General features: G+C 31.3%; 1 long non-coding RNA gene across 3 annotated transcripts in view; it reads left to right on the top strand.

The window, feature by feature from the left end:
• The window catches only part of LOC119604666, a 259,457-nt gene that overhangs the window by 169,343 nt on the left and 75,748 nt on the right, over positions 1-14,366 (top strand). For all 3 annotated transcript variants that reach the window (XR_005231535.1, XR_005231536.1, XR_005231537.1), the window contains one exon: positions 7,704-7,749. This is a non-coding gene — a long non-coding RNA (uncharacterized LOC119604666). The remainder of the gene's footprint in view (positions 1-7,703; positions 7,750-14,366) is intronic.

The raw sequence follows: 14,366 nt of genomic DNA, 5'->3' as shown, positions 1-14,366 counted from the left end.
ACTAGACTATAGACTAGACTATAGACTAGACTATAGACTAGACTATAGACTAGACTATAGACTAGACTATAGACTAGACTATAGACTAGACTATAGACTAGACTATAGACTAGACTATAGACTAGACTATAGACTAGACTATAGACTAGACTATAGACTAGACTATAGACTAGACTATAGACTAGACTATAGACTAGACTATAGACTAGACTATAGACTAGACTATAGACTAGACTATAGACTAGACTATAGACTAGACTATAGACTAGACTATAGACTAGACTATAGACTAGACTATAGACTAGACTATAGACTAGACTATAGACTAGACTATAGACTAGACTATAGACTAGACTATAGACTAGACTATAGACTAGACTATAGACTAGACTATAGACTAGACTATAGACTAGACTATAGACTAGACTATAGACTAGACTATAGACTAGACTATAGACTAGACTATAGACTAGACTATAGACTAGACTATAGACTAGACTATAGACTAGACTATAGACTAGACTATAGACTAGACTATAGACTAGACTATAGACTAGACTATAGACTAGACTATAGACTAGACTATAGACTAGACTATAGACTAGACTATAGACTAGACTAGACTATAGACTAGACTATAGACTAGACTATAGACTAGACTATAGACTAGACTATAGACTAGACTATAGACTAGACTACAGACTAGACTATAGACTAGACTATAGACTAGACTATAGACTAGACTATAGACTAGACTATAGACTAGACTATAGACTAGACTATAGACTAGACTATAGACTAGACTATAGACTAGACTATAGACTAGACTATAGACTAGACTATAGACTAGACTATAGACTAGACTATAGACTAGATTATATGAACTAGACTATAGGCTGCACTAGACTATAAACTAGATTACAGACTAAACTATATTTTCGACTATAGTTTGGCCCATATGTAAGAAATAATAAGTCCTTAATATTGTTGTAAAGTTTCTAGTTCTCAGACTGTTCTCGAATCATTTTTTTTATATTGATTTCGAATTTAATTAAATCTCCCTGTTTACTGGGAAATGTTTGCGGATGGGTAATATGTATGCATTATGTCATATTTGTGTTTGCATATGTAAGTATGTATGAGTACATGTGGTTATAAAACATTTCCTTTTCATTAACATCTTCTACTGTTTAGTTTCAGGTATTATTAGCAAATCATTGTTATTTGCAACGCAATTAAATATTAATAACGGAATAAATATTTTTAAGAAAATGTAAAAAGTAAAAATGTCGTTGAAACCTGCTACTTCCTACCTGGTGCCTTTTTAAAAAAATATATTTTATTTAATAAGAAGCTTTTTCATTTGTTAGTAGTATGATTAAAGAAACCTTTCATATCAAGCATGTTTAAAAAATACTGTCAAATGTCACATTAATACTTATTTTTGTATAAAAATATATCATCATAATGCGGGTCTCATTCTCCTACTCCACGTGTGAAATGAAAAAAAGAAATTTTATTTAATGTTTAAATAGTTGGTTAAGTATTAATACAACAATTTAAATAATTTGCTGATAAGTAAGGGGACTTGTTTTGGGTATGGTAAATATGAGAATCTAAGTACGGTTTGGGAATTCTAACAGCTGTGTGGTGAGCAAAATAACTTAAGATATTTCATATTAGGAAATTTAAGGTCTTTATGAAAATGAAAAGAGCAATATATTCTAGAGGGAGTAAAAATTATTATACATAATGTTGCTTTACAATAATACTTTGACTTATTATTAAAGTATCTGACTTTAATACATACTTTTAAAATAAATAAAAAGATTATGAAATATTTAACAATTATTTATAAAAAAAAAAATAAAAATTTCTAAGACTTTATAATACTTTAGCAAACATTTCATTTTGTATTCTTTGCTCTTAGTTAAATAGTCGTTGTCGTTAATCTGATGAATGCCTTACATTGAAAAGTTTGTTGCCACAAATCGCTAAGTTAATATTTTTCTATAAAGGTTTATACTTTTTATAAACTTCAGTTACTCTCTCTCTATCTGCAATAGTTTAACTTGCACTGATTGCATTTTTTAAGTTGAAAGGTTGATTATTTAACTGTTTTTATGTGACGTTTTTGTCCCTGATTTTACGTTGGTTTAAATGTACATAGTTTGCATGTCTCTTAACCAAGTTAACATGTACGTGCTGGTATTGTCAATAAACGGATTTGCTATAAAGAAAAAATATCTAGTCTTTTTTAAGTTTTTTTTCATTCGTTAATTATTTTAAAGGGCAGAATAGCGACTTCAGATCTGAATGAAAGGATGTAGGTATAGAGAAAAAATATGACTAGACTACAGGACTAGACTATAGACTAGACTATAGACTAGACTATAGACTAGACCATAGACTAGACTATAGACTAGACTATAGACTAGACTATAGACTAGACTATAGACTAGACTATAGACTAGACTATAGACTAGACTATAGACTAGACTATAGACTAGACTATAGACTAGACTATAGACTAGACTATAGACTAGACTATAGACTAGACTATAGACTAGACTATAGACTAGACTATAGACTAGACTATAGACTAGACTACAGACTAGACTATAGACTAGACTATAGACTAGACTATAGACTAGACTAGACTATAGACTAGACTATAGACTAGACTATGACTATATATGACTATACTATAGACTAGACTATAGACTAGACTATAGACTAGACTATAGACTAGACTATAGACTAGACTATAGACTAGACTATAGACTAGACTATAGACTAGACTATAGACTAGACTATAGACTAGACTAGACTAGACTAGACTAGACTATAGACTAGACTATAGACTAGACTATAGACTAGACTATAGACTAGACTATAGACTAGACTATAGACTAGACTATAGACTAGACTATAGACTAGACTATAGATTAGACTATAGACTAGACTATAGACTAGACTATAGATTAGACTATAGACTAGACTATAGACCAGACTATAGACTAGACTATAGACTAGACTATAGACTAGACTATAGACTAGACTATAGACTAGACTATAGACCAGACTATAGACTAGACTATAGACTAGACTATAGACTAGACTATAGACTAGACTATAGACTAGACTATAGACTAGACTATAGACTAGACTATAGACTAGACTATAGACTAGACTATAGACTAGACTATAGACTAGACTATAGACTAGACTATAGACTAGACTATAGACTAGACTATAGACTAGACTATAGACTAGACTATAGACTAGACTATAGACTAGACTATAGACTAGACTATAGACTAGACTATACTAGACTATAGACTAGACTATAGACTAGACTATAGACTAGACTATAGACTAGACTATAGACTAGACTATAGACTAGACTATAGACTAGACTATAGACTAGACTATAGACTAGACTATAGACTAGACTATAGACTAGACTATAGACTAGACTATAGACTAGACTATAGACTAGACTATAGACTAGACTATAGACTAGACTATAGACTAGACTATAGACTAGACTATAGACTAGACTATAGACTAGACTATAGACTAGACTATAGACTAGACTATAGACTATAGACTAGACTATAGACTAGACTATAGACTAGACTATAGACTAGACTATAGACTAGACTATAGACTAGACTATAGACTAGACTATAGACTAGACTATAGACTAGACTATAGACTAGACTATAGGCTAGACTATAGACTAGACTATAGACTAGACTATAGACTAGACTATAGACTAGACTATAGACTAGACTATAGGCTAGACTATAGACTAGACTATAGACTAGACTATAGACTAGACTATAGACTAGACTATAGACTAGACTATAGACTAGACTATAGACTAGACTATAGACTAGACTATAGACTAGACTATAGACTAGACTATAGACTAGACTATAGACTAGACTATAGACTAGACTATAGACTAGACTATAGACTAGACTATAGACTAGACTATAGACTAGACTATAGACTAGACTATAGACTAGACTATAGACTAGACTATAGACTAGACTATAGACTAGACTATAGACTAGACTATAGACTAGACTATAGACTAGACTATAGACTAGACTATAGACTAGACTATAGACTAGACTATAGACTAGACTATAGACCAGACTATAGACTAGACTATAGACTAGACTATAGACTAGACTATAGACTAGACTATAGACTAGACTATAGACTAGACTATAGACTAGACTATAGACTAGACTATAGACTAGACTATAGACTAGACTATACATTAGACTATAGACTAGACTATAGACTAGACTATAGACTAGACTATAGACTAGACTATAGACTAGACTATAGACTAGACTATAGACTAGACTATAGACTAGACTATACATTAGACTATAGACTAGACTATAGACTAGACTATAGACTAGACTATAGACTAGACTAGACTATAGACTAGACTAGACTATAGACTAGACTAGACTATAGACTAGACTATAGACTAGACTATAGACTAGACTATAGACTAGACTATAGACTAGACTATAGACTAGACTATAGACTAGACTATAGACTAGACTATAGACTAGACTATAGACTAGACTATAGACTAGACTATAGACTAGACTATAGACTAGACTATAGACTAGACTATAGACTAGACTATAGACTAGACTATAGACTAGACTATAGACTAGACTATAGACTAGACTAGACTAGACTATGACTAGACTAGACTATAGACTAGACTATAGACTAGACTATAGACTAGACTATAGACTAGACTATAGACTAGACTATAGACTAGACTATAGACTAGACTATAGACGAGACTATAGACTAGACTATAGACTAGACTATAGACTAGACTATAGACTAGACTATAGACTAGACTATAGACTAGACTATAGACTAGACTATAGACTAGACTATAGACTAGACTATAGACTAGACTATAGACTAGACTATAGACTAGACTATAGACTAGACTATAGACTAGACTATAGACTAGACTATAGACTAGACTATAGACTAGACTATAGACTAGACTATAGACTAGACTATAGACTAGACTATAGACTAGACTATAGACTAGACTATAGACTAGACTATAGACTAGACTATAGACTAGACTATAGACTAGACTAGACTATAGACTAGACTAGACTATAGACTAGACTAGACTATAGACTAGACTAGCCTAGACTAGACTAGACTAGACTATAGACTAGACTATAGACTAGACTATAGACTAGACTATAGACTAGACTATAGACTAGACTATAGACTAGACTACAGACTAGACTATAGACTAGAATATAGACTAGACTATAGACTAGACTATAGACTAGACTATAAACTAGACTATAGACTAGACTATAGACTAGACTATAGACTAGACTATAGACTAGACTATAGACTAGACTATAGACTAGACTATAGACTAGACTATAGACTAGACTATAGACTAGACTATAGACTAGACTATAGACTAGACTATAGACTAGACTATAGACTAGACTATAGACTAGACTATAGACTAGACTATAGACTAGACTATAGACTAGACTATAGACTAGACTATAGACTAGACTATAGACTAGACTATAGACTATAGACTAGACTATAGACTAGACTATAGACTAGACTATAGACTAGACTATAGACTAGACTATAGACTAGACTATAGACTAGACTATAGACTAGACTATAGACTAGACTATAGACTAGACTATAGACTAGACTATAGACTAGACTATAGACTAGACTATAGACTAGACTATAGACTAGACTATAGACTAGATAGACTAGACTATAGACTAGACTATAGACTAGACTATAGACTAGACTATAGACTAGACTATAGACTAGACTATAGACTAGACTATAGACTAGACTATAGACTAGACTATAGACTAGACTATAGACTAGACTATAGACTAGACTATAGACTAGACTATAGACTAGACTATAGACTAGACTATAGACTAGACTATAGACTAGACTATAGACTAGACTATAGACTAGACTATAGACTAGACTATAGACTAGACTATAGACTAGACTATAGACTAGACTATAGACTAGACTATAGACTAGACTATAGACTAGACTATAGACTAGACTATAGACTAGACTATAGACTAGACTATAGACTAGACTATAGACTAGACTATAGACTAGACTATAGACTAGACTATAGACTAGACTATAGACTAGACTATAGACTAGACTATAGACTAGACTATAGACTAGACTATAGACTAGACTTTAGACTAGACTATAGACTAGACTTTAGACTAGACTATAGACTATACTTTAGACTAGACTTTAGACTAGACTATAGACTAGACTATAGACTAGACTATAGACTAGACTATAGACTAGACTATAGACTAGACTATAGACTAGACTAGACTATAAGACTATAGACTAGACTATAGACTAGACTATAGGACTAGACTATAGGACTAGACTATAGACTAGACTATAGACTAGACTATAGACAATAGTTTAATATCTCAATAGTTTAATCAATCAAGAAGTCCTTCTAAAACTGTAGCACCTATTAAAACTGCCTTATTTTGCATACTTTGCAACACTCAATACATATGTATATATGTATAACATAATAATAATTGTATACATATGTTACTATATGTATATACATACATATGTGTATATGTATGTGGGTTTGTATTAAATCAATATTGCCTTTGTTATCATCATATTTAAATATCTGTATTTGAATTTTTTATTTCACTTTTTATAAAATTATTCAATCATCATCTTATTTGCAAATCGTTATATGTATATATTTTTTGTGTTATAGAGGAAATTATATTTTGGGTAACATTTGCATTTTTATACGTCACAACAGTGAGTGACAATAAGTGAAAACAAACTTTGACGAAACTTTCATAATGTTTAAGTTCGAAATTGGAATAAGTAAGAAATTAACTTCAAAAATCTATACTTTGTTTAAAAATCCACTATTTTATTAAACTAAATTAAAGAAAGATAAATAGTTTTCAGAAAATTGTTAATTTTTCACTAATTGTTATGAATTATTTACTAATTCCGGAAATATTTTCGATGTACATATTATATAACCAGCCACATAAATAAGAACTTATAATATTTTTTATATTGTTACTTACGGTAAATATATCAAAACATTTGATTTTTCAAATATTTCCCGAATATAAGTGAAAGAACGTGTGACTAACTGCTGGCGTGTGTGTCTATCAAAGAGTTTATGTACATGTATGCAAATATATTAGTGTGTATTTGACAACCCAGCAAACATTTAAACAATTCTACCATTAAATTAATTTTATAAGTATTTTATAAGTAAAAAAGATAAAAAAGACATAAAACGTCTACCTTTAAGTAAGTCTTTGTTTTCAATCTATTCGTTATGAAAGCTTTTTGTTTCCTGGGTTATTGCATGATTTCCTTTATTAAAGTTTGGCTGTTTGTTGATCTCTAACGGATATGATATGTGTATTGAAAATCACACATACACGATAACACACACACACCTACGGCATACATATAGTTTTTATGCAAATGTGTATGTCAATATAAAGAAATTTATTCAACTTATAACATTTCAATATTATAACAGTTTTAGTTTTGTATTTTTCAATTTATTTTTTTCTTCTTGTTGCTTTTTTTATTTCCAGTTGACACCATGGGGAGCATTGTGCATATGTACATATCCATATGAATGTGAGTACAATATTATATCATTTATACGAAAAGTAAATTTATGTGAATGTGTGAAAAAAGTAGACGGTAGTTCGAGGTAATTGTCTCAAAATAATGAATAAAAGTGATCCTCAAGATTATATTAGATAAATTACATAAAAATTGCTTTAAAGTGAAATTCAAACAAAAAATGTCTTAACGCTCATTCGACATTATAAAGAAAACGTACTTGACAGATAAGCTAAGAATACATATGTACATTTATGTATATAAATTTGAGTCAAGAAATTAACCACAAATTTATAAAAATATTGTTGAACTAGCTTTCTTTAAAACTGCAGGGCTTTTGTATAAAAATTCAAATATGTCTGTATTAACATAGCATTTAAAAACCAATATATAAATACCATTTGAACGATTGAATAAGGGCCCTCCCTAATGATTTCGCGTCATAAGGACAAATATCAGCAAAAAAAGAGAAACTTTTATAAAAGGTTTATAATCAAATTTTCATACAAAATTTTTTCTATAAATATTTGATAAAAGTTTACGAATAAGGCAATAAATAGAGTATTGGTTATTGATTTTATTGCCTCGGTTATGGTATTGACTGTAGTCTTACTATAATATTTTCTATAGTCTAATTCGAGTTGTGATTGTAGTCTGCCTATAGTCAAGAAAATAGATATACTATATTCCTGACTAAAGTCTCGCTATAGTCCTCACTATAATCTCACTATAGTTCTGACTATATTCTCACTACTGTCAAGACTACTGTGTCTCTTACTATAGTTTTTGATTAGAGTCTCACTATAGTCCTGACTGTAGTCTTACCGTTGACTTGACTATAGTCTCACTATAGTCCTGACCGTAGTCTCATTATAGACCTGAATATAGTCCCAATATAGTCATGACAATATTCTCACTATAGTCCTGACTATAATCTCAGCATAGGCCAGACTATAGCCTCTCTATAGTCCTGACTACAGTCCCACTATAGTTCTGACTATAGTCTCAGAATAGTCCTGTCTATAGTCTCAGTATAGTTCTGACTATAGTCTCACTATAGTCCTGACTATTGTCCTAACTATTATTTCACTTTAGTCCTGACTACAGTCTCATCATATTCCTGACTATAGCCTCAGCATAGTCTTGAATGTAGTCTCACTATACTCATCACTATTGTCTCACTATAGTTCTGACTATAGTCTCACTATATTTCTGACTATAGCCTCAGTATAATTCTAACTGTCCTAACTATTATCTCACTTTAGTCCTGACTATTGTCTCACTATAGTTCAGAAAATAACCTCTCTATAGTATCACTATAGTCCTGACTACAGTCTCAGCATAGTCCTGACTATAGCCTCACTGTAGTCCTGAATGTAGTCTCACTATAGTCCTGACAACAGTCTCATTATAGTACTGACTATAGTCTCAGCATAGGTCGGACTATAGCCTCAGCATAGGCCGGACCATAGCCTTAGTATAGTCCTGACTATAGTCTCTCTATAGTCCTAACTATTGTCTCACTATTGACCTGACTATTATCTCACCGTAGTCCTGACTATTGTCTCACTATTGTCCTGAAAATAGTTTCACTTTAGTCCACTACAGTCCTAACTATAGTCTCACTATAGTCCTGATTATAGTCTCACTATAGTCCTGGCTGTAGTTTCACTATAGTCCTGACTATAGTCTTACTATAATCCTTACTATAGTCTCACTATAATCCAGACTATAGTCCTGGCTAAAATCTCACTATAGTCATGACTATATTCTCACTATAGTCCTGTCTATAACCTATGTATAGTTTCACTATAGTCCTGACTATAGTCTCAGTATGGTCCTGACTATAGTCTTACTATAGTCCTCACTATAGTCCTGACTATAGCCTCACTATAGTCCTGACTATAGTCTCACTATAGTCTTGACTATAGTCTCACTACAGTCCTGACTATAGGCTCACTATAGTCCTGACTATAGTCTCACTATAGTCCTGACTATAGTCTCACTATAGTCCTGACTATAGTCTCACTATAGACTTGACTATAACCTCACTATAGTCTTGACTATAGTCTCACTATAGACCTGACTATAGTCTCACTATAGACCTGACTATAGTTCAGACTATATTCTTACTTTAGTCCTGACTCACTCTAGTTTTGGCTGGATAGATCTACTTCGTTTGGTCTTATCATTTTGTTTCCTTTGTGATTATATGCTCACTCCGATTTGACTTATCCCTTTTCATTTTTAGCATTACTTTAATGTAATAAATATGTATATATTTAAGCCTTATGTGTATTCATCTTATTTCTATTTCCTTTTATTTTTTTTTTTGTGTTGCTGTCGACCATGTGTGTGAAAAATAAATATTTCATTTTCAGTTAGGGAATAGTTTTCATATTATTATTGTATTTATTTTATTTTAGTTTTTTTTCTTGGTTTCACATTTGTGTAGATTTCTATTTCCTTAACAATTTTCTCTTGTGATTTTCATTTATTTGTAATTTTTTGTTACTGTACGTTGTCTTCTTAATACAATACAAAATTTATGCATACGATTTTTCTTTTGGTTTTCTGTCTGTCGTTTCAATATCATTTCTAGTGTTTTGTGTATAAATCTTTTATAATAATACTTTTGTATTTTTAAGGAGTATAAAAAATATGTATAAATATTTTCTTTAAGATTTTAGTAACACTTGCTTCTAGTTATGCTTACATGCATATCGGTGTCTTACGGTAGTTGTAGCCTTTAATTTGACTCAAAATATTATTGACTAAATATTAATCATACTACCTGTAGTGCACATTGTTATAGTACACTTGAAATAATTAAAAAATGGTGGGAATATAAAATGGGTGTGGCAAAATTTTTACTATATTTATTTTTTCTCTAAATGACTAGATAAAACTGGGGCCACCTTAAAACGCATATTGGTTTAATTAAACCTGCATGTATATGTGTATTAAAATGGGTTCCTGCAGTTCAAGGTGAATGCCCTGAACTACATAGTTACTTTAAAGAATAAGCTATACGACTCGTTAATGGTACTTGCATATACATAGTTGTCCTAGGGGAAAGCTTTTACAGAGTGCAACCCTTTTTCCTTAGGAAAAAAATACTACCTAAAAAGGCTACATTGCATACATGAATAGTTGCTGGGCGTGTAAGGATGTACATATATCTGTTAATATGTTTTTATGAGCATGTGTATTTTATGATCAAACGATAAAACACGTTCTCAATTACTAAATGCTTGTTTTTGTTGTTGCTGTCAAAATGTTTACGTTTTCAAAATGTTCTTGGAACACAGATTAAGTTCATGAAAAGTCATTAAGAAACGAAATTAAAATTGTTTGTTTTTAGTTGTCCTCCATATGCGAAGAAATAAAACTATTATAAGAAAACACCTACAAGTATAGTAAGTAAATGAAAAAAGATTAGATTTAGTGTGAATAAGTATGTTTATTTAGATTAACTTGAAAGTTTAAGCTTGTGTTATATAAAATGCGTATTTAGTTGAAACTTATTAGAGATGAAAAGTTATCCGTTTTCAACGACTACATTCTCACTATAGCCTCAATGTTGTTTTACTATAGTTTTAGCAAGAATGTTGAGTATAGTGATACTCTAGTCTTGAATATGATCTATGTAATATCCTGACTATAGTCTCAGTGTAGTTTCTTTATTGTTCTGATAGTAGTCTCACTATAGCCCTAATATAATTTTATTATAGTCATACTACAGTTATGAATATGTTTCCTCTATTGTCCTGACTATAGTCTCACTGTAGGCTATCTTTAGTTTTGAGTATATTCTCATTTTAAGTATAGTCTCACTATAGTTCTAGCAATGATTTTGTTTACACTATATTAATCCCTTTTTGTCCTGGCTATAGTTTCACTATAGTCTTAAGATAATCTTGATTTAGGTCTCAGTATAGCCGCAACGCCGCTATAATCTTAAATATAATCTCTCTATTCTGCTAACTACAGTTTCTACACAGTATAGTATAGTTCTGACTACAGTCCCTCTATAGCCCTGATTGTAGTCTCTCTATAGTCATGCCTTGTATATAGTCTTGACTATAGTTTCACGATAGTCTCTATATAGTCTTGACGGTAGTCTGACTATAATCTCTTTATAGTCATGCCTTGAATATAGTCCTGACTACAGTTTCACGATATATGATCTATGTAATATTCTGACTATAGTCTCACTGTAGTTTCTTTATTGTTTTGATAGTAGTCTTACTATAGCCTTAATATAATCTTATCATAGTCGCACTATAGTTATGAATATGATCCCTCTATTGTCCTGACTATAGTCTCACTGTAGGCTATCTCTAGTTTTGACTGTATTTTCATTATAACCTTAATAGAGTCTCACTATAGTTCTAGCAATGGTTTTGTTTACACTATATTAATTCCTTTATTGTCCTGGCTATAGTTTCACTATAGTCTTACGATAATCTTGATTTAGGTCTCAGTATAGCCGTAATGTTCTTGACAATAGTCGTGAGTATAGCCATTCTATAATCTTGAATATAATCTCTCTATTCTGCTAGCTACAGTTTCTATACAGTCCTGTCTGTAGTTCTGAATACAGTCCCTCTATAGCCCTGACTGTAGTCAGAACTATAGACATGCCTTGATTATAGTCCTGACTATAGTTTCACGATAGTATCTATATAGTCATTTTAACCTTAATAGAATCCCACTATAGCTCTAGCAATGGTTATATTTACACTATATTAATTCCTTTATTGTCCTGGCTATAGTTTCACTATAGTCTTACGATAATCTTGATTTAGGTCTCAGTATAGCCGTAATGTTCTTGACAATAGTCCTGAGTATAGCCATTCTATAATCTTGAATATAATCTCTCTATTCTGCTAACTACAGTTTCTATACAGTCCTGTCTATAGTTCTGAATACAGTTCCTCTATAGCCCTGACTGTAGTCAAAACTATAGACATGCCTTGATTATAGTCACGATAGTATCTATATAGTCTTGTCAGTAGTCTGACTATAATCTCCCCATAGTCATGCCTTGAATATAGTCCTGACTACAGTTTCACGATAGTCTCTATATAGTCTTGACAGTAGTCTGACTATATAGAGACTCTATATAGTATTGACAGCAGTATGGCTATAGTTATTAATATGGTTCCAATATGGTCTTGACAATAGTCTTGAGTATAGTCTCACTATAACCTGATTATAGTCGTGACTATAGTTTCACCATTGATAGTTTTTAATACGATATCTCAATTGTCCTAACTATAGTTTCAAAATAGTATCTATACAGTAGTCTGGTTTCATTATAGTCTTGAGTATGGTCACACTTTAATACTGACTTCACTTTCTTTACACTCCTGATCACTTTATAGTCCTGAATATAGTTCCTTTATATTTCTCATTATAGTTTAAGGTAGTTTAGACTATGGTCAATATATTTTAATATAATCCTTAATGCTTGCTATAGTGCTGTCTATATTCTTTCTCTAGTCCTTACTATAGTTTCACTAAAGCCTCAACATTGTCTTGACATTGATCCCAAGAACTTTAGCCGATAAAAAAGAGTACATGAAATTTTCATAAATATTATGAAACATTTTTTTTTTTTCGTAAAGTTAAGCATGGAGTATTTTCATTATAGGAAATATTTGCAGCTTAGGAAAAATTAAAGTTTTCTTTGAACAATTGCAGAGTTATGACTATAGTCAGTGATTGGCATCCATAACGAAAACATATATATAAAAGATGGAAACGATCTCAGCTTGAGATAGGAACAATTGTAAGCTTTTTGTAAAAGCCATATTCTCATTGTGCCTAACACTGCCCAACGTCCATACACATTATGAATGTATGAATTCGTAAAATAAACACAAACAAATTCTAAAATACAATAAATATTACAAACTAAAGAACAGGATTTGCTTTGTTATTCCTTGAAATAACTATTATTTTGGACTCGAAATGTTTTCGCATGTAACAAGAGTTTTCATAACGCTTCCATGCAGTTCTGGCCACATACTCAACACAACTTTATAGCCTCCAGTTTTAAAACACATACAATTTGATGCAACAAAACCAAGTGACTTTTATTGTATTGTACTGTGAATTTTCATTGTATAAATGTGTTGTTAATATTGCAAAATGTTGTTGTCCTTTTAAATGCCTCAAAACCATAGTCCAGTTTTGTATTGTATAAACATTTATATAGAAATATACATATGCATACATATGTATATATGTATTTTGTAATGTTTATATAGAAAACTTTATACAAAGGCATTTCCCACACACACACTCACTCACATTCGTTTAGAAATCGGTTAAAATTTCAACGAACCCTGCAATGCCTGTGGTCTATTTAAGTTGTTCCCTTTTATTTCCTTTTTATTCATATTTATTTGTTGTGTTTTTCTGTTTTTTTTTTTTTTTTTTGTTATTGTACTAGTAGTTTTGTGGCTGTGTTTTGTTGCTTTAGCTGTTCCTGTAACGGCTCTTTTTTTCCCAACAACAATAGAAACTGTGAACTGAAAGTATGAAAATACAAAAAAAAAAAAAACAAACAACATGGCTGTTTCCGTTTATACAACAGGAGTGATTTTTTTTCTAGAGTT

Source organism: Lucilia sericata, unplaced genomic scaffold, assembly GCF_015586225.1.
Source record: "Lucilia sericata isolate MDLA Ls3-8-SP2 unplaced genomic scaffold, ASM1558622v1 Contig000417F_arrow, whole genome shotgun sequence".
NCBI lineage: Eukaryota > Metazoa > Arthropoda > Insecta > Diptera > Calliphoridae > Lucilia > Lucilia sericata.
The sequence above is the reverse complement of the archived record's forward strand: the minus strand, read 5'-3'. Positions and strand labels throughout refer to the sequence as shown.